Genomic DNA, 24,744 nt, shown 5'->3' on the forward strand with positions numbered 1-24,744 from the left:
AAGTATACCGCTTTGGATACTTGTGGGGGGGACGGCTTACCAGGGGTAAGCCATGGGGTACGTGCCTCTGGAGTCCCTGTTGCTCAGAAGGGAAGGGGGGAGAGGAGCAGAGCATTAGTAATTGGGGACTCGATAGTCAGGGGCACAGATAGGAGATTTTGTGGGAGCGAGAGAGACTCACGTTTGGTATGTTGCCGCCCAGGTGCAAGGGTACGTGATGTCTCGGATCGTGTTTTCCGGGTCCTTAAGGGGGAGGGGGAGCAGCCCCAAGTCGTGGTCCACATTGGCACTAATGACATAGGTAGGAAAGGGGACAAGGATGTCAGGCAGGCTTTCAGGGAGCTAGGATGGAAGCTCAGAACGAGAACAAACAGAGTTGGTATCTCTGGGTTGTTGCCCGTGCCACGTGATAATGAGATGAGGAATAGGGAGAGAGAGAAATTAAACACGTGGCTACAGGGATGGTGCAGGCGGGAGGGATTCAGATTTCTGGATAACTGGGGCTCCTTCTGGGGAAGGTGGGACCTCTACAGACAGGATGGTCTACATCTGAACCTGAGGGGCACAAATATCCTGGGGGGGAGATTTGTTAGTGCTTTTTGGGGGGGTTTAAACTAATGCAGCAGGGGCATGGGAACCTGGATTGTAGTTTTAGGGTACGGGAGATTGAGAGTATAAAGGTCAGGAGCACAGATTTGACTTCGCAGGAGTATACGAAATAAGGTAGGGGAACTGGCAGCATGGGTTGGTACCTGGGACTTCGATGTTGTGGACATTTCGGAGACATGGATAGAGCAGGGACAGGAATGGTTGTTGCAGGTTCCGGGGTTTAGGTGTTTTAGTAAGCTCAGAGAAGGAGGCAAAAGAGGGGGAGGTGTGGCGCTGCTAGTCAAGAACAGTATTACGGTGGCAGAGAGGATGCTAGATAGGGACTCTTCTTCCGAGGTAGTATGGGCTGAGGTTAGAAACAGGAAAGGAGAGGTTACCCTGTTGGGAGTTTTCTATAGGCCTCCAAATAGTTCTAGGGATGTAGAGGAAAGGATGGCGAAGATTATTCTGGATAAGAGCGAAGGTAACAGGGTAGTTATTATGGGAGACTTTAACTTTCAAAATATTGACTGGAAAAGATATAGTTCGAGTACATTAGATGGGTCGTTTTTTGTACAATGTGTGCAGGAGGGTTTCCTGACACAATATGTTGACAGGCCAACAAGAGGCGATGCCACATTGGATTTGGTTTTGGGTAATGAACCAGGCCAGGTGTTAGATTTGGAGGTAGGTGAGCACTTTGGGGGCAGTGACCACAATTCGGTGACGTTTACGTTAGTGATGGAAAGGGATAAGTATACCCCGCAGGGCAAGAGTTAAAGCTGGGGGAAGGGCAATTATGATGCCATTGGACATGACTTGGGAGGGGTAGGTTGGAGAAGTAGGCTGCAAGTGTTGGGCACACTGGATATGTGGAGCTTGTTCAAGGAACAGCTACTGCGTGTTCTTGATAAGTACGTACCGGTCAGGCAGGGAGGAAGGCGTCGAGCGAGGGAACCGTGGTTTACCAAAGAAGTGGAATCTCTTGTTAAGAGGAAGAAGGAGGCCTATGTGAAGATGAGGTGTGAAGTTTCAGTTGGGGCGCTTGGTAGTTACAAGGTAGCGAGGAAGGATCTAAAGAGAGAGCTAAGACGAGCAAGGAGGGGACATGAGAAGTATTTGGCAGGTAGGATCAAGGAAAACCCAAAAGCTTTCGATAGGTATGTCAGGAATAAAAGAATGACTAGGGTAAGAGTAGGGCCAGTCAAGGACAGGGATGGGAAGTTGTGTGTGGAGTCTGAAGAGATAGGCGAGATACTAAATGAATATTTTTCGTCAGTATTCACTCAGGAAAAAGAAAATGTTGTGGAGGAGAATGCTGAGACCCAGGCGATTAGAATAGATGGCATTGAGGTACGTAGGGAAGAGGTGTTGGCAATTCTGGACAGGCTGAAAATAGATAAGTCTCTGGGGCCCGATGGGATTTATCCTAGGATTCTCTGGGAAGCCAGGGAAGAGATTGCTGAGCCTTTGGCTTTGATTTTTATGTCATCATTGGCTACAGGAATAGTGCCAGAGGGCTGGAGGATAGCAAATGTGGTTCCTTTGTTCAAGAAGGGGAGTAGAGACAACCCCGGCAACTATAGACCGGTGAGCATCACGTCTGTTGTGGCTAAAGTCTTGGAGGGGATTATAAGAGACAAGATTTATAATCATCTAGATAGGAATAATATGATTAGGGATAGTCAGCATGGCTTTGTGAAGGGTAGGTCATGCCTCACAAAACTTATCGAGTTCTTTGAGAAGGTGACTGAACAGGTAGACGAGGGTAGAGCAGTTGATGTGGTGTATATGGATTTCAGTAAAGCGTTTGATAAGGTTCCCCACGGTAGGCTATTGCAGAAAATACGGAGGCTGGGGATTGAGGGTGATTTAGGTATGTGGATAAGAAATTGGCTAGCTGAAAGAAGACAGAGGGTGGTGGTTGATGGGAAATGTTCAGAATGGAGTTCAGTTACAAGTGGCGTACCACAAGGATCTGTTCTGGGGCCGTTGCTGTTTGTCATTTTTATCAATGACCTAGAGGAGGGCGCAGAAGGGTGGGTGAGTAAATTTGCAGACGACACTAAAGTCGGTGGTGTTGTCGACAGTGCGGAAGGATGTTGCAGGTTACAGAGGGACATAGATAAGCTGCAGAGCTGGGCTGAGAGGTGGCAAATGGAGTTTAATGTAGAGAAGTGTGAGGTGATTCACTTTGGAAGGAATAACAGGAATGCGGAATATTTGGCTAATGGTAAAATTCTTGGAAGTGTGGATGAGCAGAGGGATCTCGGTGTCCAGGTACATAGATCCCTGAAAGTTGCCACCCAGGTTGATAGGGTTGTGAGGAAGGCCTATGGAGTATTGGCCTTTATTGGTAGAGGGATTGAGTTCCGGAGTCATGAGGTCATGTTGCAGCTGTACAAAACTCTGGTACGGCCGCATTTGGAGTATTGCGTACAGTTCTGGTCACCTCATTATAGGAAGGACGTGGAAGCTTTGGAGCGGGTGCAGAGGAGATTTACCAAGATGTTGCCTGGTATGGAGGGAAAATCTTATGAGGAAAGGCTGATGGACTTGAGGTTGTTTTCGTTAGAGAGAAGAAGGTTAAGAGGAGACTTAATAGAGGCATACAAAATGATCAGGGGGTTAGATAGGGTGGACAGTGAGAGCCTTCTCCCGCGGATGGAAATGGCTAGCACGAGGGGACATAGCCTTAAACTGAGGGGTAATAGATATAAGACAGAGGTCAGAGGTAGGTTCTTTACGCAAAGAGCGGTGAGGCCGTGGAATGCCCTACCTGCAACAGTAGTGAACTCGCCAACATTGAGGGCATTTAAAAGTTTATTGGATAAGCATATGGATGATAATGGCATAGTGTAGGTTAGATGGCTTTTGTTTTTTGACTTCCCATGTCGGTGCAACATCGTGGGCCGAAGGGCCTGTACTGCACTGTATCGTTCTATGTTCTATATACACCCTGACTGTCACTACAGTTGTCACCAGTGGAAAGAGGCAGAGTGCTGATGCCTCGTGTGTTTTATAGTGGGAAACTCCCCTCTAGTGTTCTGCCTGGTGATTGGTTGTGTTCTGTCCTGTGTGTTGATTGGCTGTACTGGGTATCTGTCACTGCCTGTCTGTATCTCATTATGTGCATGAGTGCATATCATGACATCCCCCTTTTTTTTAAAAAATGTGTCGGTTGCTTAGAGCACATGTGACTGTATGTACATGTATAACTATTTACATTAAATGGCAAATGAATGAATATGTACATGAAAGGTGTCTAACGTGCAGATACAGAACAATATTTACAAGCTAAATGTCTATAAGTGCAATCTCTGGGGCTGGCGTCAGTTCCTTGTCGACCGCCTGAGAGGTGGAGGTGGGGACGACAGCGCCTTGACAGGCGGGATTGCTGCCAGAGTGATGGCCTCGTGGTGCGAGGTATCCGGAGGAGGCAAAACAACATCTGGAAAGGTGAGATTTGGTGGTGGGCAGGCAAATTTGCGTAGTGCCCTTCTGTTGCGCCTGACAATGGAGCCATCAGCCATACGAACCACAAATGATCTGGGAGCAGCCTGTCGAACAACAACAGCTGGGGCTGACCAGCCTCCATCAGGTAACCTGATGCGAACAGCATCCTCCGGAGATAGCACAGGCAAATCAGTAGCATGAGCATCATTTGTCAGCTTTTGCCGGTTCCTGAGTTGCTGCACCTTTTGCAGCACTGGGAGGTGATCCAGGTCTGGTAAGTGTATGGCCGGAACAGTCATCCGCAGGTCTCGATTCATGAGGAGTTGAACCAGAGACATACCGGTGGACAGAGGGGTTGCCCTGTATATGCCAAGAGCGCTTGGTTGAAGTCAGAAGCAGAGTCCGCAGCCTTGCAGAGCAGTTGCTTCACTATATGGACCCCAATCTCGACCTTCCCGTTGGACTGCGGGTAGTGTGGGCTTGAGGTAATGTGTTTGAAGTGGTACAACCTGGGGAAATTGGACCACTCTTGGCTGTGAAAGCAGGGACCATTGTCACTCATGACAGTGAGTGGAATACCATGCCTGGCAAATGTTTCCTTGCAGGCCTTGATGACTGTCCTTGATGTGAGGTCTGACAGCTTCACAACATCCGGGTAACTTGAGAAGTAATCTATGATGAGCACATAGTCACGCCCATTGGCGTGAAAAGGTCGATTCCCACCTTGGATCACGGAGAGGTCACAATCTCGTGTTGCTGGAGTGTTTCTTTCGCCTGAGCAGGCTGGAAGCGCTGGCAGGTCGCACAATTGAGGACAATGTTGGATATGTCCTGGTTGATTCCAGGCCAATAGATAGCCTGCCGGGCCCTGCGCCTACACTTTGCGACACCGAGGTGTCCCTCGTGGATTTGTTTGAGCACTAAGCTCTGCAGGCTGCGAGGAATAACAATACAATATAGCTTGAGGAGGATCCCCTCGACGACTGTCAGGTCGTCCTTGACTTTAAAGAACTGAGGGCATTGCCCTTTTTGCCAACCATTTGCGAGGTGGTGCATTACACGCTGCAGAAGAGGGTCCTTGGCAGTCTCTTCTCGAATGTTGATCACTCTTTCATCTGAGGCCGGGAGGTTGCTGGCACACTGTTGCACCTGCGCCTCAATTTGGCGGATGAAGTCCACCTGTTCACAGCGTGAGGTGATGGAGCGGGCCAGGGCATCTGTAATTATTAGCTCCTTGCCTGGTGTGTATACTAACTCAAAATCATATCTGCGGAGTCAAAGGAGAATGCGCTGAAGCCTGGGCGTCATGTCATTCAAGTCCTTGTGAATGATATGGACCAAGGGTCTGTGGTCAGTCTCCACTGTGAAGGTTGGTAGACCGTAGACGTAGTCATGGAACTTTACAATGCCGGTTAGGAGGCCCAGGCACTCTTTTTCTATCTGGGCGTACCTCTGTTCAGTAGGAATCATGGCCCTTGACGCATAAGCTACTGGATCCCAGGACGAGGAGTCATCTTTCTGGAGGAGCACCGCACCAATGCCATCTTGGCTTTCGTCCGTGGAGATTTTTGCCTCCCTGTCCAGATCAAAATACGCTAGTACCGATTTCTCGCCCGTTCATGCACTTTACACGTCTCAATAGCGACTGGCAGGGTCATGTTTTTAATTTTGAGGAGCTGCTCCCGCAAAGCATCGGAGTGGACCCCAAACACGATCTGATCCCTGATGATGGAATCAGCGGTGTCACCATAGTTGCAGGACTGCGCCAATATACGGAGATGAGTTATAAAGGATTGGAAAGATTCATCCTTACCCTGAAGACGTTGCTGGAAGACATAGTGATCAAAGCTCTCGTTCGTTTCGACTTCACAGTGACTGTCGAATTTAGCTAAAACGGTCTTGAATTTGGTCTTGTCCTCGTCGTCGGCAAAAGTGAGCGAGTTGAAGATTTGGATGGCTTGGTCCCCCGCAGTTGATAGGAGCAGCACGGTTTTTCTGGCATCGGACGCATCCTCGAGGCCCGAGGCCTCAATGTAGAGAAGGAACCTCTGCTTGAAGACCCGCCAGTTGGCGCCGAGATTGCCGGAGATCCGTAGCTGTGGAGGGGCTTGGAGGGGCTGGTTTAGCACACTGGGCTAAATAGCTGGCTTCTAGAGCAGACCAAAGCAGGCCAGCAGCACGGTTCAATTCCCGTACCAGCCTCCCCGAACAGGCGCCGGAATGTGGCGACTCGGGTCTTTTCACAGTAATTTCATTTGAAGCCTACTTGTGACAATAAGCGATTTTCATTTTCATTTTCATTTCTTCTTCATGCCACTGGAAGGCACTCGCTGGTCGTCACTGAATCACTCAAGGTAAACCACTTAGATAAGGTAGATTACTGGTACCATGTTGTGTTATTCACCCTGGGGTAACACGGACTGCAACTGGATGCAGTTTACTGTAAAGTAGACACCAAACTTAAACGTTAGTTCAATACGCTTTATTGAACTTGTTAAGCAGTGCACACAGTTTGCTGTGGGTTTGACACTCGACTAATCTATGTGTGCTAACTATAACTAACTAGACCAGACTAGCGCTGAGCCACGTGTAGAAGGTGCTAACTGATATATACACCCTGACTGTCACTACAGTTGTCACCAGTGGAAAGAGGCAGAGTGCTGATGCCTCGTGTGTTTTATAGTGGGAAACCCCCCTCGCGTGTTCTGCCTGGTGATTGGTTGTGTTCTGTCCTGTGTGTTGATTGGCTGTACTGGATGTTTGACACTGCCTGCCTGTATCTCATTATGTGCATGAGTGCATATCATGACAGAAAGGATGTGAACGCATTGCAGAGAGTGCAGAAGAGGATTACAGGGATGAGAAGCTTCAGTTATGAGGATAGATTGGAGAGGTTGGGACTGTTCTCCTTGGAAAGGACAAGGTGAAGAGGAGATTTGATAGAGATGTTCAAAATCATGATGAGGCTGGACAGAGTAGATAGGAATAAACCCCTCGTAAATGTCTCAAAAATAAGTAGGGATAGATTTAAGGTGATTTGCAAAAGAAGCAAATGTCATGTGAGAAAAAGCTTTTTCGCACAATGAGTGGTTAGGAATCTGGAAAGCACTGTCTGCAAGTGTGCTGGAAGCAAGTTCAGTTGAAGCATTCAGGAGGTGATTATTTGAATAAAAACAATATTCAGGAGTAGGGGAAAAGGTAGGGAATGGCACTAAGTGGTGACACTCGTTTGGATAGCCGGTGCAAACACGATGGGCCAATTGGCCTCCTTCTGCATCGTAACAATATATGTGAGTAGATAGCGAGTTCTGCTCAGTAACCTTTCCATCAATGAAAGTGACAAACGCGAACGTTTGCGCAAACGTGTTTTGAGCTAAATCCTCAATGGTTTCCCTGCTTTTCTGCCAAATGAAGAGAAGAGTGAAAATGCAAATGCAGCATACAGTTTGGACTTTCTTTTAATGATAAGTATTTTGTTTGAATTCTAATAATTTCCTACAGATACGTATATAATGAAACTACCAAAGCACCTGTGAGCACAATCCATTGACTGCAGGGTCACATCCCCCTTCAGTGAACTCAAATTCTAATTTTAAATGAGCTGAGGTGAACTAAGCTCTTGCCAATACTGACATTTGAAAGCATGCTGTTAATTAAAGGTGAGACGAAACTGCAAAGGGTGATTCCCACAACAACATGAAACTTGTGCGCAAAGTTCTATGTCAAGAAACTAAATGGACATTCTGACCTCCTTATTTCCAAGAAGGTGGCCAGGAAAACCCCAAATTCTTGAACCCCAAATTCTTGAAGGCACCATGACCATTGAGAGAGATTTAGCATGATGTAATTTCATTATAGCATTTTTACGATGTTGCATGCCAGGCAGCCAGACAAAAGATTGGGGGGGGGGGATTCTCCGACCCCTCGGCGGGTCGGAGAATTGCCGGGGGGGGGGGGCGGCGTAAATCCCGCCCGGCCGCACCTTGATATTCTCCGGCTCCCCAAAAATCCTGTCAACGTGAATCATGCCGCGCGCCTCGGAGAATGTTGAGGACCTGCGCGACACAACGGGCCCCGGGGCCGCCCCAATTCTCCTGGGCCGGATGGCCGAAGTCCCACCGACGTGACCACGGGTCACGCCGGCGTAAATCAAAGCACCTATTTAACGGCGTCAACCAGTCACGACTGGTTGACGCCGGGTAGCGCGGAGGTAGGGGTCGGCGTGGGGCGGCCGCGGGAGAAGTGACGGCACGGTCGCAGGTGGTGGGGGGGTGGGGGGTCGCAGGAGCTGTTGGAGTGTGTGTGCTGGGGGGGAGGGGCTGGGGAAGTGAGGGGCTAGGGGGCGGAAGGGGCTGGGGGGAAGGAAGGGCTGGGGGGAGGGAGGGGCTGGGGGGAGGGGCTGGGGAATGGCTGGGGGAGGGGAGGAGAGGAGGGGGTTGGAGAAGGTGTGTGATGGAGAGGGTGCGTGATGGAGAGTGATGTGTTGGGTGTTCTGGATCACATACAGGTCACCAACACTTGAAATAGTGCAACACTATTTTATTGAATCATTAACTGTTTAACATACTCAGACTGTGGGTTAATATGATACTAGCTTTAATTAAAGACCTTTGCCTTGTCCTAACCAGTCGATGCACTCAGCACATGGTGAATGTCTGTGTTACAGGCTGTGAGCTCTGACCTCCTCGCTAGCTGCAACTTGAATGAGCGGGAACTCTGATGCCCCCTGTCTTTATAGTGCGTGTGCTCTAACTGGTGATTGGCTGCGGTATTGTGTGTGTTGATTGGTCCCTTTGTGTGTCCATCAGTGTGTGTCTGCACCATGATATACTGGTGTATATTATGACAGAGAGGGTGCGTGCGTGCGTGCGTGCCGGGGACGAGGGGGGGGGGGGTTGGGGAGGGTGCGTGCCGGGGAGGAGAGGGGGGGGGGAGCCGAGGAGGGCGAGTGATGGAGAGGGTGCGTGCCGGGGAGGAGGGGGGGGTATTAGGGAGGGTGCGTGCCGGGGGGGGGGGGGGGGGGTGTTTGGGAGGGTGCATGCCGGGGAGAGGGGGTGTCCGCCTGGCCATGTGCAAGCTGGCAACAGTCGTGGCCATGCAGCCCATGGCACCTGGCTGCGGTGGGAGGGGTGTGGGCAATGGTGACATGTTGTCTATTCCCCCCACCCCCACCCCCCATCCCCTGCAGGCCGTTATGTTTGGTCATCACCCAGCGATGTTGGCCGCCGTGGCGGGAGCCGCCTTTCTACATGTTGCCCTGGGGGAGCTGGAGCAGGAGCGTTCCAGGGAGGCGGCGAAGGCTGCCGCAGAGGCGCCCGCACGACAGGACAAGGAGGAAGAGGAGGTAGTGGTGGTGCCACAGTGACGGAGACGACCGATGAGGCCCCGTGTACCAGGACCTCACGGCCCGGGCATGCAGGAGGAGACTCCGGATGAGCCGGGAAACCGTGGCACACATCTGCCACCTGATGGCACACCTGGCACCGCGTGGCACGGGGGAGGACACCCTCTCCCTGTGGCCGCCAATGTTATGGTGGCCCTGAACTATGCCACGGGGTCATTCCAGGCGCCGAGTGGGGACCTGTCCGGCATCTCGCAGGCATCACTGCACCAAGATGCGGGGAAATGGGGGATAGGGGGATATGTGGGTAAGGGGGATATGGGTGAAGGGGGGATATGGTGAAATATGGGGGAAGGGGGGATATGGGGGAAGGGGGATATGGGGCATGGGGGATATGGGGGAGGGGGGATATGGGGAAAGGGGGATATGGGGCATGGGCGATATGGGGGAGGGGGGATATGAGGAAAGGGGGATATGGGGAAGGGGGATATGGGAGAAGGCAGGTGGGGGAAGGGGGAAAGGGGGACAGGCAGTGGTGGTCTCACTTGGCGCTGTCAAAATGGGTGGCCATTTTGCCGGGTTTCCAGGCGGGCGGGCGTCTTTTGTGCAGTGACGGCGAACGGCGTCACTGACGGCGCGCGTGTCCGTGACGGGTGATGCCGTCGCGACATTTCGGGGGGCCCAACGCCGGAATGATTTGCGCCATTTTTGGTGCCGGGTTCGGGGCATTGCGCCGATTCAGGGAGAATCCCGCCCGGGATGTCTGGCGCTTCCTGTTGGCAAAATCTTCCGGTCCCGCCAAAGGCGCTCACCCCCGCCACCCCCCGGCGACATGACGGCCGAGACATGCAAACCGCCATAGACCTCTGGACCGGCAGATCCCGCTGGTGGCCAATGGCAATCTGCCTCTGCCGCAGGAAAACATGCCGCAAGGGGGGCAGGAAAATCCCGGCCATTGAGAGACTGGTGTGGTTGCCAGGTAGGAAAATCTACAGTCCAATGGCTCTCGATGGGTTCCACTAGGGACAATACTGGGAGGTGATTGTGATTTTGCTGGGGAAGGAGTGTAGCAAACAGGAGGAATGGAAGGAAGAAGAGATTATGGAAGATGGTAGTGGAAAAGAGATCATGGGGCAGGTGGAATATCTCTGGGTAATATGGGAGGGGAGTCAGCGGATGGTGGTGGGAGGAAGAGGCTGCAGGTGAACGTTTTCTCGATGGATCAGGGGGAAGCAGTTCTGCTCCTCCTGACCCAAAATTAGTACGGGATGAACATTTTCCTGCTGGAGCTGGAATCTCGGACTCTCTTCGCATGTCACATTTCCCAACACCTTGGAAAATTTGGCTTGCAGCTGTTAAACTCAAGAGTGGCCAGCCACATCTGAGGAGCAGAACTACATTATAATTATATAATTAATGAGCGGCCTGCTCTGCATGGTTTACCCCCCAAATGGATTTGTCCTCTTACCAATATTAGCAACATCCTCTCCACCCTTCTCTCCTTATCGTGGAGGGTGTGCAAGTTAACATTCTCCCTTTTTCTGTATTCGAGAATAAGAAACTCACTTGTTACATGTTGAGATTTTTGCTCTTCAGCCTGCAAAGAGATTTAAGAAACAAAATTTGCCTGGGTTGGTAATTGCAATAGCAAATCAGTTTGACACATTTGTAAAATGGGCTGCTAATTTGCTTTTTCCCACTTTGTCAAATCACTCAAAGTAAATCACCCCCTTTGGGTTTTATCTGTATTAAGTTATTGCTATTTAGCTAAATGCAGCCAAGGAGTTAACTCACAACAATACAGAATCTGTCTGGCAATGCTGATTAGAACCATTGACTGGGACCCGGTGAAGGAGCTGATAGAATTGTGTTTCTCCCACCGCATACCAATTACTATCAATGGAGTGGAGACGTATATGATAGAGACATTTGCACACAATGAGGGCAGCAAGAATTCTATCTGGCCAGATAATATGTTGCGGTGACCTCATAACCAGGAGCCGAGGTGCAGCTAGTTTTGATTTTTGGCTTAATGAGCCAATGCCAAACACAGTAAGTGTGTTTTGGGAAAATAACATAAATTAAGCTGTTCAAATGTTTTTTCGCTCTCAGTCAGGGAAAAAGTCCATTTGAATTTGAAACAGTCAGTGAGGTGCAGAACTGCTTTTCTGAAGCTAATGGCAGTCAGTTTCGCAACTATAACTGGCAAAGAGAAGATACGTTATAGGCTAAGTTTGTATAATTTATACTTTTGATGTTATGAGGAGTGGAAGAAACAAACTGATTTTCAGTTAATACTGTATTCTGTTCAGTTATGCATTTTGTGTAATTGGCCAAGTCTCACTCCAGTGTTTATCAGTGCACATCCCAGTATTTTTAAAAAACGCACAGAGGGTTTGTGAAAGATTACCAGAACTAGCACAGACAGCAGAGGATTCCATTATTGTGGCTTAAGGTAATTCTATCATCTCGTTAAATATTTGGTAATATTATACAGGGTGGAGGTCCCTGATGTGGCTAACTGGCAATGCTGAATTAGGGACGAGGGCAGATCTGACATTTTTAACACCTTTACATCTCGATGTTACCAAATGCAAAACATTTCTTTCCCACATTAAAACATCAACTACACTTCAGGGAAAAGCAATTAATGGGCTGTAAAAGATGTTGAGGTTTTGAATGGTAATGTATAAATCGAATGGGTACTGACACCGCTGTGTCACTGTGAATGGTTGGAGGCAGAGTGAAAGTTGTTTTAGTTTATTTATCAACTAGAGCAGAGTCTTTTTGCTGATAAACTACTGCAAGCAGACTCTCCCGACGTACAGCTGGATCATTTCAGCAGCAAAATGCAGTGAGTGGATCCTCATTCCAATTATGTGTATAAAATTATTATGGTAGTGTGGTTTCTAGGCATGATTGAAAGGAAAATTAACCAACCTTCTCCATTCTGGCCTGAACTAATGTTATCACTCTATGCTAACTGCTCTTCCTTTTCTTTTTATATGTCAGGTTGTTGCTCTTCTCCCTTTTGATGACAGGGCTCAATAATTGACCCCTTTAGTTAACATGCAGTACAGTAGCTCCCAGGAGATTTCCAAATATGTTCAAGGATTAATCATACAATTCTCAGTTCATTTGCCTGCACCGAAGACATGTTTTTCCTGTTGGGAGACAATTTTAAAAATATATAAATTTGAAGTACCCATTTCTTTTTTTTCAATTAAGGGGCAATTTTAGCATGGCCAATCCACCTACCTGCACATCCTTGGGTTGTGGAGGTGAAACCCACGCAGACACGGGGTGAATGTGCAAACGCCACACGGACAGTGACCCGGGGCCAGGTTGAATCCGGGTCCTCAGCCCTGTCAGACAGCAGTGTTAACCACTGCGCCACCGTGCCTCATCCTGTTGGGCGACAAATAAGTATTTAATGAGCAAATGGTCCCTGATATCAATCGCCAAATGCTTAAACTCAGCCCCTGCTATTTACCCAATGATATGCATTCTTTTTTATATTTTCCTGTTAGAACATACATCCAGTGCAGAAGGAGGCCATTCGTCCCATCGAGGAGTCTGCACCGACCCACTGAAGCCCTCACTGCCACCCTATCCCCGTAACCCAATAACCCCTCCTTACCTTTTTTGGTCACTAAGGGCAATTTATCATGGTCAATCCACATAACCTGCACATCTTTGGACTGTGGGAGGAAACTGGAGCACCCGGAGGAAACCCACGCAGACACGGGGAGAACGTGCAGACTCCGCACAGACAGTGACCCAGCGAGGAATCGAACCTGGGACCCTGGCGCTGTGAAGCCACAGTGCTATCCACTTGTGCTACCGTGCTGTTCTTCTTGGAAGGGAATTTTTTTCCAATCGCTCTTGCCGATCTGTTGCTGCTTCCAGTCAACTCCTTCCACATTTCGATGTCTCGAGATGCTAAATGAATTATCTTTGTCAATGTTTTGTCCTGCAGATGATTAGAATCTTATGGATTTGCTGAATGGAAAGTGCTTTCAATAATTTCCCTACTCACCAGGCGAAGAGCTAACTGGTGGCATTTATAGTGGCAGAAGGGGTTCGGCTGCCGGGTATGCATCTTGTTGGTGGAGCCAATCAAGTGGCTGCAGCCTAGACTCCTTTGTCTCTATCAAGGATGGTTTCCCTTCCCTAAGAACTGCTGGTCAACCAGAGGGCTGATCACACAGAATCCTCAGTGTTGCTCCCGCTAGTGGTGGCCACTGCTGGGACTCCCCTGCAGGATAAGGAAGCATCGTTGGGCGTGTGCCTCAAAGTCAAGAAAGTGGGGTCTTGGGGTATTGTGACCAGTCAGGGAAGCCCTGGTTGGATGGGGAGGGGGGGGGGGCAGTCGAGGGATGGCAGTGGTGGTCAATGAGGGCAAGAGGCACCATTGCCAAAGAGTACCCAGTCTCATCAAGTGGCGGTGAGCCCCCAAGCATTGGTAAAATGCGTGAGGAGGTGGGAAGAGGCCCTTAATTGACTACATAAGTGGGTCAATTGGACTCCAGGCAGGTGGGCTGTCCTCCACCCTTCCCACCGCCATCGAGGGACGTGGCGGTGGGAAGATAATGGGTATGGTACGCACCATGTTTCCTCTGAATTTTGCCAGCCAGCTCTCAAAGAACTGACTGTATCCAACCAGTGATCTCAGAAATATCATTGCGGCCAAGCAATGCTGCGATGGTAAGTGACAGAGGGAGGGTAAAGAGTGGGACTATTGGTTGAAGTTGGGGTTGCATTTGCTGGTATCAAAGTTGGATGAGTTGACCGTTGAAGCCAATTAGAAAGAGGTTGTTTTGGTTGACATTAAATCAGTGTTAAAAGCCTATTGATGTCACAACCTGCCAATGCTGAATACCTTCAATGAATACTTACCAAAATGGTATCTGGTGAGACTAGCACCAGAATTGTGCATGGGCTCCACCGATGGCATTTTGGAGGCAAAATGGGCACTATGGAGTCAGGTTTCGCTGCAGTCCTGTTTTAAGGATCGGAACACTCCTCCAGCGAAAATTTTCAATTTGCAACTTTGGACTGAAATGGCAAACCTTTCTGAGTTGTTACTGAATGTAGAAAAATAAATATGTATCTCTCAAATACAAAGCCATTTTCTTAGCACAAAGTAAACATTCCAGGTGAAATTTATAAATCAAGCCATGCTATATTGCATATAGACATCAACGAATTACCTTTGTGCAGTCTCTTAGTACCTGTTTTTTAATATGTTTTGCCTATCTCAGTATTCCTACATGGTGCTACCCCAGTTGCAGCCACCTGGTTAATGGAAGGATTTGCAGTGAGCAGGATCACAGATGGCTTTTTAGGAAAATCCCATGCAACACTGGTGCTAGAAGGCTCGACTTTAGCCTTAACTACCTCGGCACGGGCAGCAATGGTCTAAGCTGGCTGACAGCTATTGGCAAAGGCACCAGAGTGACCGTGATGGATGTGTGGATGCTGCGCACCCTGAGAGAGGACAGTAGATTCATTCCCAATGATACCACAGTCACAGCCCTGGGGTGATGCCGCAGCAAGTCCAGCAATTGCACCCATTCAAATAATAATCTGCCTTCTTATTTTTGCTACCAAAGAGGACAAGCTCATATTTATCCACATTATACTGCATCTGCCATGCATATGCCCACTCACTCAGCCTGTCCAAATCTCGCTGAAGCATTTCTGCATCGTCCTCAATGCTCAACCTCCCACCCAACTTTGTATCATCTGCACATTTGGAGATACTACATGATGATGCTATGGCACCCCTGGAAAACTGTAACCCATAGGTATGATGGCCGTCTAGATCGGGGAAGCAGCAATCTGCAGCACAGCCTCCCTTCAATGTTGGAAAATCTTGGAACCTCTTCTCTGCCACTTTGTAGCATTCTTGTGTATTTCCCACATCAAGCTCACTTTTAGAATACCTTCCATGCCCTGTTCTAACCAAAATGAACCTTCATTTGAAAAGGTTCAAGCTGGTTGTCAGTAGTGCAAATTTACACGGGCGGCCATTGAATGTGGATGTAACATTTTAGAATGGAAACATAAACATGAGGACAGAATGTCTGACTTTAAGCCATCCTAGCCTTTCTTGATTTTGTCCAGTCCTCAGGCATACAACCTCCCAACAGTGCCCATGGTGCGGTATGCATGTTACAATTGTTTAAATTAACAAGTAGTACAAAGCTTAATAATAATGTTATTATTATTGCTTGTGCACTATCTCTGTTGGAAACAACAGACACAAGGGGCGAAATTCTCCCCCAACGGCGGGATGTCCGCCGACTGGCGCCAAAGACGGCGCCAATCAGACGGGCATCGCGCCCTGCACTCAGCACTGCAGTGAAGCAGACTGGGGAGAGTGTCCTGCAGTCAGAATCACAGTGAAGCCGACGGGGAAGAGAGTCCTGCAGTCAGAATCGCAGTGAAGCAGACTGGGAAGAGTGTCCTGCAGTCAGAATCACAGTGAAGCACACTGGGGAGAGTGTCTTGCAGTCAGAATCACACTGAAGCACACTGGGAAGAGTGTCCTGCAGTCAGAATCACAGTGACGCTGACTGGGAGAGTGTCCTGCAGTCAGAATCGCAGTGAAGCAGACTGGGGAGAGTGTCCTGCAGTCAGAATCACAGTGACGCTGACTGGGAGAGTGTCCTGCAGTCAGATTCACAGTGAAGCAGACTGGGGAGAGTGTCCTGCAGTCAGAATCACAGTGAAGCCCACTGGGGAGAGTGTCCTGCAATCAGAATCGCAGTGAAGCAGACTGGGGAGAGTGTCTTGCAGTCAGAATCACACTGAAGCACACTGGGAAGAGTGTCCTGCAGTCAGAATCACACTGAAGCACACTGGGAAGAGTGTCCTGCAGTCAGAATCACACTGAAGCAGACTGGGAAGTGCGTCCTGCAGTCAGAATCACAGTGAAGCAGACTGGGGAGAGTGTCCGGCAGTCAGAATCACAGTGACGCAGACTGGGAAGAATGTCTTGCTGTCAGAATCGCAGTGAAGCAGACTGGGGAGAGTGTCCTGCAGTCAGAATCACAGTTAGGCAGATTGGGAAGAGTGTCCTGCTGTCAGAATCGCAGTGAAGCAGACTGGTGAGAATGTTCTGCAGTCAGCATCACAGTGAAGCAGACTGGGGAGAGTGTCCTGCAGTCAGCATCACAGTGAAGCAGACTGGGAAGAGTATCCTGCTGTCAGAATCACAGTGAAGCCGTCGGGGAAGAGTGTCCTGCAGTCAGCATCACAGTGAAGCAGACTGGGGAGAGTGTCCGGCAGTCAGAATCGCAGTGAATCAGACTGGGAAGAGTGTCCTGCAGTCAGAATCACAGTGAAGCAGACTTGGAAGAGTGTCCTGCAGTCAGCATCACAGTGAAGCAGACTGGGAAGAGTGTCCTGCAGTCAGCATCGTAGTGAAGCAGACTGGGGAGAGTGTCCTGCAGTCAGCATCACAGTGAAGCAGACTGGGAAGAGTGTCCTGCAGTCAGCATCGGAGTGAAGCAGACTGGGAAGAGCGACCTGCAGTCAGAATCGCAGTGAAGCAGACTGGGAAGAGTGTCCTGCAGTCAGAATTGCAGTGAAGCAGACTGAGAAGAGTGTCCTGCAATCAGAATCACAGTGAAGCAGACTGGGAAGAGTGTCCTGCAGTCAGAATCGCAGTGAAGCAGACTGGGAAGAGCGTCCTGCAGTCAGAATCGCAGTGAAGCAGACTGAGAAGAGTGTCCTGCAATCAGAATCACAGTGAAGCAGACTGAGAAGAGTGTCCTGCAGTCAGCATCACAGTGAAGCAGACTGGGGAGAGTGTCCTGCAGTCAGCATCACAGTGAAGCAGACTGGGGAGAGTGTCCGGCAGTCAGAATCACAGTGAAGCAGACTGGGGAGAGTGTCCTGCAGTAAGAATCGCAGTGAAGCAGACTGGGGAGAGTGTCCTGCAGTCAGAATCGCAGTGAAGCAGACTGGGGAGAGTGTCCTGCAGTCAGAATCGCAGTGAAGCAGACTGGGGAGAGTGTCCTGCAGTCAGAATCGCAGTGAAGCAGACTGGGGAGAGTGTCCGGCAGTCAGAATCGCAGTGAAGCAGACTGGGGAGAGTGCCCTGCAGTAAGAATAGCAGTGAAGCAGACTGGGGAGAGTGTCCTGCAGTCAGAATCGCAGTGAAGCAGACTGGGGAGAGTGTCCGGCAGTCAGAATCGCAGTGAAGCAGACTGGGGAGAGAGTCCTGCAGTAAGAATCACAGTGAAGCAGACTGCGGAGAGTGTCCTGCAGTCAGAATCGCAGTGAAGCAGACTGGGGAGAGTGTCCGGCAGTCAGAATCGCAGTGAAGCAGACTGGGGAGAGTGTCCTGCAGTCAGCATCACAGTGAAGCAGACTGGGGAGAGTGTCCTGCAGTCAGAATCACAGTGAAGCAGACGGGGAGAGTGTCCTGCAGTCAGCATCACAGTGAAGCAGACTGGGGAGAGTGTCCGGCAGTCAGAATCGCAGTGAAGCAGACTGGGGAGAGTGTCCTGCTGTCAGAATCATAGTGAAGCAGACTGGGAAGAGCGTCCTGCAGTCAGCATCACAGTGAAGCAGACTGGGGAGAGTGTCCTGCAGTCAGAATCACAGTGAAGCAGACTGGGAAGAACGTCCTGCAGTCAGCATCACAGTGAAGCAGACTGGGGAGAGTGCCCTGCAGTCAGAATCGCAGTGAAGCAGACTGGGAAGAGCGTCCTGCAGTCAGCATCACAGTGAAGCAGACTGAGAAGAGTGTCCTGTTGTCAGAATCACAGTGAAGCAGACTGGGGAGAGTGTCCTGCAGTCAGAATCACAGTGAAGCAGACTGGGGAGAGTGTCCTGCTGTCAGAATCACAGTTAGGCAGATTAGGAATAGTGTCTTGCTGTCAGAATCGCAGTGAAGCAGACTGGGGAGAGTGTCCTGCAGTCAGAATCGCAGTGAAGCAGACTGGTGAGAATGTTCTGCAGTCAGCATAACAGTGAAGCAGACTGGGAAGAGTGTCCTGCTGTCAGAATCACAGTGAAGCCGTCGGGGAAGAGTGTCCTGCAGTCAGCATCACAGTGAAGCAGACTGGGGAGAGTGTCCGGCAGTCAGAATCGCAGTGAATCAGACTGGGAAGAGTGTCCTGCAGTCAGAATCGCAGTGAAGCAGACTGAGAAGAGTGTCCTGCAATCAGAATCACAGTGAAGCAGACTGAGAAGAGTGTCCTGCAGCCAGCATCACAGTGAAGCAGACTGAGAAAAGTGTCCTGCAATCAGAATCACAGTAAAGCACACTGGGAAGAGTGTCCTGCAGTCAGAATCACAGTGAAGCAGACTGGGAAGAGTGTCCTGCAGTCAGAATCGCAGTGAAGCAGACTGGGGAGAGTGTCCTGCAGTAAGAATCGCAGTGAAGCAGACTGGGGAGAGTGTTCTGCAGTCAGAATCACAGTGAAGCAGACTGGGAAGAGCGTCCTGCAGTCAGAATCACAGTGAAGCAGACTGGGGAGAGTGTCCGGCAGTCAGAATCACAGTGAAGCTGACTGGGGAGAGTGTCCTGCAGTCAGCATCACAGTGAAGCAGACTGGGGAGAGTGTCCTGCAGTCAGAATCACAGTGAAGCACACTGGGGAGAGTGTCCTGCAGTCAGAATCACAGTGAAGCAGACTGGGGAGAGTGTCCGACAGTAAGAATCGCAGTGAAGCAGACTGGGGAGAGTGTCCTGCAGTCAGAATCACAGTGAAGCAGACTGGGAAGAGCGTCCTGCAGTCAGAATCGCAGTGAAGCAGACTGAGAAGAGTGTCCTGCAGTCAGCATCACAGTGAAGCAGACTGAGAAGAGTGTCCTGCAATCAGAATCACAGTGAAGCAGACTGAGAAGAGTGTCCTGCAGTCAGCATCACAGTGAAGCAGACTGAGAAGAGTGTCCTGCAATCAGAATCACAGTAAAGCACACTGGGAAGAGTGTCCTGCAGTCAGAATCACAGTGAAGCAGACTGGGAAGAGTGTCCTGCAGTCAGAATCACAGTGAAGCACACTGGGGAGAGTGTCTTGCAGTCAGAATCACACTGAAGCACACTGGGAAGAGTGTCCGGCAGTCAGAATCACAGTGACGCTGAATGGGAGAGTGTCCTGCAGTCAGAATCGCAGTGAAGCAGACTGGGAAGAGCGTCCTGCAGTCAGCATCACAGTGAAGCAGACTGAGAAGAGTGTCCTGTTGTCAGAATCACAGTGAAGCAGACTGGGGAGAGTGTCCTGCAGTCAGAATCACAGTGAAGCAGACTGGGGAGAGTGTCCTGCTGTCAGAATCACAGTTAGGCAGATTAGGAAGAGTGTCTTGCTGTCAGAATCGCAGTGAAGCAGACTGGGGAGAGTGTCCTGCAGTCAGAATCGCAGTGAAGCAGACTGGTGAGAATGTTCTGCAGTCAGCATAACAGTGAAGCAGGCTGGGAAGAGTGTCCTGCTGTCAGAATCACAGTGAAGCCGTCGGGGAAGAGTGTCCTGCAGTCAGCATCACAGTGAAGCAGACTGGGGAGAGTGTCCGGCAGTCAGAATCGCAGTGAATCAGACTGGGAAGAGTGTCCTGCAGTCAGAATCGCAGTGAAGCAGACTGAGAAGAGTGTCCTGCAATCAGAATCACAGTGAAGCAGACTGAGAAGAGTGTCCTGCAGTCAGCATCACAGTGAAGCAGACTGAGAAAAGTGTCCTGCAATCAGAATCACAGTAAAGCACACTGGGAAGAGTGTCCTGCAGTCAGAATCACAGTGAAGCAGACTGGGAAGAGTGTCCTGCAGTCAGAATCGCAGTGAAGCAGACTGGGGAGAGTGTCCTGCAGTAAGAATCGCAGTGAAGCAGACTGGGGAGAGTGTTCTGCAGTCAGAATCACAGTGAAGCAGACTGGGAAGAGTGTCCTGCAGTCAGAATCACAGTGAAGCAGACTGGGGAGAGTGTCCGGCAGTCAGAATCACAGTGAAGCAGACTGGGGAGAGTGTCCTGCAGTCAGCATCACAGTGAAGCAGACTGGGGAGAGTGTCCTGCAGTCAGAATCACAGTGAAGCACACTGGGGAGAGTGTCCTGCAGTCAGAATCACAGTGAAGCAGACTGGGGAGAGTGTCCGACAGTAAGAATCGCAGTGAAGCAGACTGGGGAGAGTGTCCTGCAGTCAGAATCACAGTGAAGCAGACTGGGAAGAGCGTCCTGCAGTCAGAATCGCAGTGAAGCAGACTGAGAAGAGAGTCCTGCAATCAGAATCACAGTGAAGCAGACTGAGAAGAGTGTCCTGCAGTCAGCATCACAGTGAAGCAGACTGAGAAGAGTGTCCTGCAATCAGAATCACAGTAAAGCACACTGGGAAGAGTGTCCTGCAGTCAGAATCACAGTGAAGCAGACTGGGAAGAGTGTCCTGCAGTCAGAATCACAGTGAAGCACACTGGGGAGAGTGTCTTGCAGTCAGAATCACACTGAAGCACACTGGGAAGAGTGTCCGGCAGTCAGAATCACAGTGACGCTGAATGGGAGAGTGTCCTGCAGTCAGAATCGCAGTGAAGCAGACTGAGAAGAGTGTCCTGCAGTCAGAATCACAGTGAAGCATACTGGGGAGAGTGTCCTGCAGTCAGAATCACACTGAAGCACACTGGGAAGAGTGTCCGGCAGTCAGAATCACAGTGACGCTGACTGGGAGAGTGTCCTGCAGTCAGAATCACACTGAAGCACACTGGGAAGAGTGTCCTGCAGTCAGCATCACAGTGAAGCAGACTGGGGAGAGTGTCCTGCAGTCAGAATCGCAGTGAATCAGACTGGGAGAGTGTCCTGCAGTCAGAATCACAGTGAAGCAGACTGGGGAGAGTGTCCTGCAGTCAGAATCACAGTGAAGCACACTGGGGAGAGTGTCCTGCAGTCAGAATCGCAGTGAAGCAGACTGGGGAGAGTGTCCTGCAGTCAGCATCAGAGTGAAGCAGGCTGGGAAGAATGTCCTGCAGTCAGCATCACAGTCCAGCAGACTGGGGAGTGCCATGCAGTTACAAAGGCATCACAGTCAAACCGTAAGTGCATTGATTGGTGAGATACTGCTGTGAGGGATTGTCTGCAAATTGCTGTAAATTAGAAAAGCATATGTACTTTCAACAAGGACCTGTCTTTGGACCTGACTGAGAAAGATAGTTCCAATATAATAAGGTAACAAAATAGGGGGTACAGTGACACAGTGGTTAGCATGGCTGCCTCACAACACCAAGTACCTGGGTTCAATTCTGGCCTTGGGTGACTTGCTGTGTGGAGTTTGCACATTCTCCCTGTGCCTGTGTGGGTTTCCTCCGACTGCCCCGATTTCCTCCTATATTCCAAAGATGTACGAGTTTGGTGGATAGGCCAAGCTAAATTGCCCCTCAGTTTCCAGGGATGTGCAGTTTAGGTGGATTAGCCATGACCAGTGCATGCGGTTATGTGGATATGGCGGCGGAGTGAGCTCAGAAGGTAAGAAGGTAAGTAAGTGATTTTTACTCATTTTTACTTTTATACTTTTTTCAAATTGTGTGTGTTGGGGGGAAACTGAAGTGACATCACAGAAAAGCTGTGACCTGAGTGGCTGGTTGGGAATCTACACTAAAATAAAAAAATTAAGCATTGGTAACTAATTAAACATAATTACTTAATTATAATTTAGAAGGATATCTAAGCCGGAGATCGGAGAGTACTATATTTAGCTTTTGCATTTCTATTAGAAATCTAGTGCTAGGAAACAGATAGTTAACAGTAACTTTGAAAAATTTTTAAAAATATATTTTTTTTAAAAAAATTTATTTTAATTTTAATTTTAATTAATTGACGCAATGTCAGTTAGAGGGGTGCAGTGCTCTGACTGTGAGATGTGGCAGGTCCGGGAGGCTTCCAGCGTCCCGGATGCCTTCATCTGCAGAACGTGCACCCCACTGGAGCTCCTCACAGGCCGCATGGTTCGGTTGGAGCAGCAATTGGATGCACTTAGGAGCATGCAGGTGGCGGAAAGCGTCATAGATCGCAGTTATGTAAATGTGGACACACCCAAGGTGCAGGCAGAGAAATGGGTGACCACCAGAAAGGGCAGGCAGTCAGTGCAGGAATCCCCTGTGGTTGTCCCCCTCTCAAACAGGTATACCCCTTTGGATACTGTCGGGGGGGATAGCCTATCAGGGGAAAACAGCAGCAGCCAGAGCAGTGGCACCACGGCTGGCTCTGATGTTCAGAAGGGAGGGTCAAAGCGCAGAAGAGTAATAGTAATAGGGGACTCTATAGTCAGGGGCACAGATAGGCGCTTCTGTGGATGTGAAAGAGACTCCAGGATGGTATGTTGCCTCCCTGGTGCCAGGGTCCAGGATGTCTCCGAATGGGTAGCGGGCATCCTGAAGGGGGAGGGCAAACAGGCAGAGGTCGTTGTACATATTGGTACTAACGACAAAGGCAGGAAGGGGCATGAGGTCCTGCAGCAGGAGTTCAGGGAGCTAGGCAGAAAGTTAAAAGACAGGACCTCGAGGGTTGTAATCTCGGGATTACTCCCTGTGCCACGTGCCAGTGAGGCTAGAAATAGGAAGATAGAACAGCTGAACACGTGGCTAAACAGCTGGTGTAGGAGGGAGGGTTTCCGTTATCTGGACCACTGGGAGCTCTTCCGGGGCAGGTGTGACCTATATAAGAAGGACGGGTTGCATCTAAACCGGATAGGCATAAATATCCTGGCCGCGAGGTTTGCTAGTGTCACACGGGAGGGTTTAAACTAGTATGGCAGGGGGGGTGGGCACGGGAGCAATAGGTCAGAAGGTGAGAGCATTGAGGGAAAACTAGGGAATAGGGACAGTGGGGCTCTGAGGCAGAGCAGACAGGGAGAAGTTGCTGAACACAGCGGGTCTGGTGGTCTGAAGTGCATATGTTTTAATGCAAGAATTATTACGGGTAAGGCAGATGAACTTAGAGCTTGGATTAGTACTTGGAACTATGATGTTGTTGCCATTACAGAAACCTGGTTGAGGGAAGGGCAGGATTGGCAGCTAAACGTTCCAGGATTTAGATGTGTCAGGCGGAATAGAGGGGGATGTAAAAGGGGAGGCGGAGTTGCGCTACTGGTTTGGGAGAATATCACAGCTGTACTGCGGGAGGACACCTCAGAGGGCAGTGAGGCTATATGGGTAGAGATCAGGAATAAGAAGGGTGCAGTCACAATGTTGGGGGTTTACTACAGGCCTCCCAACAGCCAGCGGGAGATAGAGGAGCAGATAGGTCGACAGATTTTGGAAAAGAGTAAAAACAACAGGGTTGTGGTGATGGGAGACTTCAACTTCCCCAATATTGACTGGGACTCACTTAGTGCCAGGGGCTTAGACGGGACGGAGTTTGTAAGGAGCATCCAGGAGGGCTTCTTAAAACAATATGTAGACAGTCCAACTAGGGAAGGGGCGGTACTGGACCTGGTATTGGGGAATGAGCCCGGCCAGGTGGTAAATGTTTCAGTAGGGGAGCATTTCGGTAACAGTGACCACAATTCAGTAAGTTTTAAAGTACTGGTGGACAAGGGTAAGAGTGGTCCTAGGATGAATGTGCTAAATTGGGGGAAGGCTAATTATAACAATATTAGACGGGAACTGAAGAACATAGATTGGGGGCGGATGTTTGAGGGCAAATCAACATCTGACATGTGGGAGGCTTTCAAGTGGCAGTTGAAAGGAATTCAGGACCGGCATGTTCCTGTGAGGAAGAAGGATAAATACGGCAATTTTCGGGAACCTTGGATAACGAGAGATATTGTAGGCCTCGTCAAAAAGAAAAATGAGGCATTTGTCAGGGCTAAAAGGCTGGGAACAGACGAAGCCTGCGTGGAATATAAGGAAAGTAGGAAGGAACTTAAGCAAGGAGTCAGGAGGGCTAGAAGGGGTCACGAAAAGTCATTGGCAAATAGGGTTAAGGAAAATCCCAAGGCTTTTTACACGTACATAAAAAGCAAGAGGGTAGCCAGGGAAAGGGTTGGCCCACTGAAGGATAGGCAAGGGAATCTATGTGTGGAGCCAGAGGAAATGGGCGAGGTACTAAATGAATACTTTGCATCAGTATTCACCAAAGAGAAGAAATTGGTAGATGTTGAGTCTGGAGAAGGGTGTGTAGATAGCCTGGGTCACATTGAGATCCAAAAAGACGAGGTGTTGGGTGTCTTAAAAAATATTAAGGTAGATAAGTCCCCAGGGCCTGATGGGATCTACCCCAGAATACTGAAGGAGGCTGGAGAGGAAATTGCTGAGGCCTTGACAGAAATCTTTGGATCCTCACTGTCTTCAGGGGATGTCCCGGAGGACTGGAGAATAGCCAATGTTGTTCCTCTGTTTAAGAAGGGTAGCAAGGATAATCCCGGGA

The sequence above is a fragment of the Scyliorhinus torazame genome, chromosome 4 (assembly GCF_047496885.1).
Source record: "Scyliorhinus torazame isolate Kashiwa2021f chromosome 4, sScyTor2.1, whole genome shotgun sequence".
Classification (NCBI taxonomy): domain Eukaryota; kingdom Metazoa; phylum Chordata; class Chondrichthyes; order Carcharhiniformes; family Scyliorhinidae; genus Scyliorhinus; species Scyliorhinus torazame.